The sequence below is a fragment of the Lolium rigidum genome, chromosome 3, assembly GCF_022539505.1.
Source record: "Lolium rigidum isolate FL_2022 chromosome 3, APGP_CSIRO_Lrig_0.1, whole genome shotgun sequence".
NCBI lineage: Eukaryota > Viridiplantae > Streptophyta > Magnoliopsida > Poales > Poaceae > Lolium > Lolium rigidum.
Window position 1 is genome coordinate 38,307,415 of NC_061510.1, and position 3,209 is coordinate 38,310,623.

General features: G+C 45.9%; 1 pseudogene; it reads right to left on the reverse strand.

Moving 5' to 3' along the window:
- Positions 1–512: 512 nt before the first annotated feature.
- On the reverse strand, positions 513–2,845 carry LOC124694695 (annotated as a pseudogene).
- Positions 2,846–3,209: the final 364 nt, after the last annotated feature.

Here is a 3,209-nt window from a genome sequence, read left to right on the forward strand (position 1 = left end):
AGACAGCGCCAACTAGCCCATTTCGCAGGTGGACAAGAAAATGAGGTAGACCAAACCAAGCAAATTGGCTCATGTGCTGCGCCAGGCTCAGCCCAGAACGCGGTTTATCCAGTAGCCATATTCCATTCTTTTAGTCAACGTTTTTTTTATCGCAAATGCTCACGCACCGATTTTCAAAGCATTTTTTTTTGGGGTTTATCAGCTGTGTCAAGGAGACGTGCCACATTCCAGAAAACACTACCCATATGAATGTTGCAACAGAACTACAAAAGTACACAAGGATGTGGGAAACCTTTTGGGCTCCTTTGAATCAAAGGAGCCTGAATTCATCTTCTCATAGGATTCAAATGAGTATGACATCCCAACCCTATGATTTTCCTATTCCTATATTTTATCTATCATATGAATCAAAAAGGAGCCTTTTGTTTTTTGCGAGGAACTCTAGGAAATTTCCTGAATTTGCACACCCGACACACCGTCGGTTCAGGCTGCTAGTCACGGGCTTCGAACATCTATTCATGCAAATGGCAATATGTTCCCTCTTGTCTAGTCGTATTACTCTCCTCTTCCGAGCCGCTCTTCCCCGGAGAGACGTCGGTTATCTTTGCTCGCTGCATCTCACAGTCCAGATCGGCTACCCGCTCTTCGCTGCTCGCATTGTACTGTTGATCCTTGTCCTTGCCCCATAACAACATGTAGAGGCCAAGTATCACTACCACTCCTCCGATTATGCTGCAAATCAATAAAAACAACAATAAAACGACAAAGATAAGAGTTAGAGCGTTGGTCACGAGAAAATGTAAAACTTAAAGCTCTAGGACCAGTACTAACAAGTAACCAATCTGAAAAGGAGGTTGCACCGCATGCTAAGATTTATTTGGCTCAGGAATATGGGAATCATATGAGTGAGCAAGGCTTGAGAGGCCGAGTGATCATTCATGAATTTGGTGTGTGGTATCTTTGTATGGATGTCATGCAAAAAGGAGCACTACGCACGTTCAGGACAACCATATCGATCACGTACCTCCCGACGTATAGGTTTTCGCCGAAGATGAAGTAGGCCAAGATGGCCACCATGATGGTGGAGAGGGGGTGGACATGGTGACGAAGACGGGGCCTTTCTTCTTTGTGCACCATAATTGTGCAAACACAGCGAACCCACTGCACGCTATCCCCTGAAACAATAAGGCCCTTTTTCATTTGCGGGATTATAGAAACTGCGAAATAAGAAAACATAGGATTACAATGTTATTTTCTATCCTATATGATTCCATATGCGCCAAAATTGATTACAACCTAGGAAAAACAAAGGATTCTAAAAAATGGTTTTAGTATGTTAGATTTCTTATGACATCTAGTGCAAAGGATTTCTTTAAAAAAATGGGATTCCATCAGAAATGAAATAACCATTATATGGAAAATTCCCAAAGTTTTTAATCCTGTTCAATTTTTATGCAAATCATTTAAATCAAAGAGGTCCAAGTATGGACACACACTACTTAACACGGCGAAATGGAAGGGCAAGATTGGCTATTTATGGGACATAGCCTTCGAAATGGGACGAAAAGACTAGCAGAAATTTCTGGTTAAACTAACTGCAGCATCTCGTTAAAATAGAAGGAAAACCTTTTGCCTCGTTTAAAAAAAAGGGAGGATAAATTCAATGAGTAATTTCTTTTGAAACGGAAAATTGAATCAACTGAAGTACGCGCATTTTTTGTCCGCTCACTGATTGGGCACGTACAGAGTAGATGATGCACCAGAACTTGAGGCCGAAGCCTATGAGCCAGTGCTCCTTCTCGTGCTTCAGGACCACTGTGAAAGCTAGCGACTGTATCCCTCCCACCGTCGCCATCCACGCCGTCAGCGACATCTCCGCCGGGTACCTCTTCACCGACGTCGCCTGCATGATGTACCAGATGGACCAGCACACGCAGCTGGCCACGGCGAGGAACGCCCCTTTGAGCCAGCTCCGGTGTACAGCGTTGCTGCCGTCTATGTGGATCGGCGCCTTCCAGGGGCTTGCGATCGCCGCACCCTTGTACAGTGTCATAGTGGTCACTCCGGCGAACGACACCACGGTTCCGGCGACCTTCGCGAGGCCTCGCGCGCTCTTCACGTCTACGATCTCCATCCTATAGGAACCAGGGATCGATGCTGCAGTTAGTTTAACAAGATGTTGGCCGGCGTATCGATCGGATCGGTCACCTGAGGACGATGGCGACGACGAAGGTGATGGAAGCAACGGCGTTCACCATGGAGGCGACGAATGTCGGGGAGGTGTACTTGAGGCTCGCGAAGTACATGTTCAGAGTTAAGCTCACCCTGCAATCAGTTCAATTCAGGATCAGATACTGAGTAGCTTAAATCCTAAGCTTGTCAGAATGGTATAAATTTTTGTGTATATATGCAGACATGAAGTTTCCTAAATACGAACGAAACATATATATTTATTGAATCAGTTCTTACCCCACAAGCGACAGTACGAAGATCTCCAGGAACAGCATCCACGTCATCTTGGGCCTCAACTTCCTGACGTACGTCCAAGAAAAAGGAAGCAGAATGAGCACAGCAACAGAGATCATACTACCAAGTCTGAATTCTCCAAATTTATGAACACTAGAACACTAGATCAAATTATATACTTCTCATGGTAGTAGGCGAAAGGCCAGAGGACGACTGCAACGAGGAGGTGGCGGTAGGTGACATAGACGTAGGGGTTGAGGCCGCGGTTGAAGGCGGCCTCGGTGAAGAAGTACATGAAGGTGTAGCTGAGCTGCACCAGGATCATCATGTTGTGCGGCGCGTACCTCCTCCACACCTCTCCTCCCATTCCAACAGCCATGGCAACCTCAAAGCTCAAGCTCTCTCCCCTTCGAAAGCGGAGCGAAGTGTTTCGGTCGATCAAGAAGAGATAAATGGAGCGGATAGACGACGAGTGCTGAGTGCAGAGCCTGTCCTCTCCTTATAAAGGCCGTGGAGTTGGGACAGCTCTGGTGGAGAAGTAGCAACCAATTCATGCATGGAGGTGTCACTGTCAGTGGTAGGCTGCCGTAATGAGACAGGAAATTCCTATTGATTGGATTCCTATGTCTCAATTCCGTAGGAATTTGAACATCCACTCAAACCTCTCTTTTAGATTCAAGTGCATAGCATCAAGGCACTTTTCCCGTGTATTCCATGTGTTTCATCCAAACGACTTTTTTTTA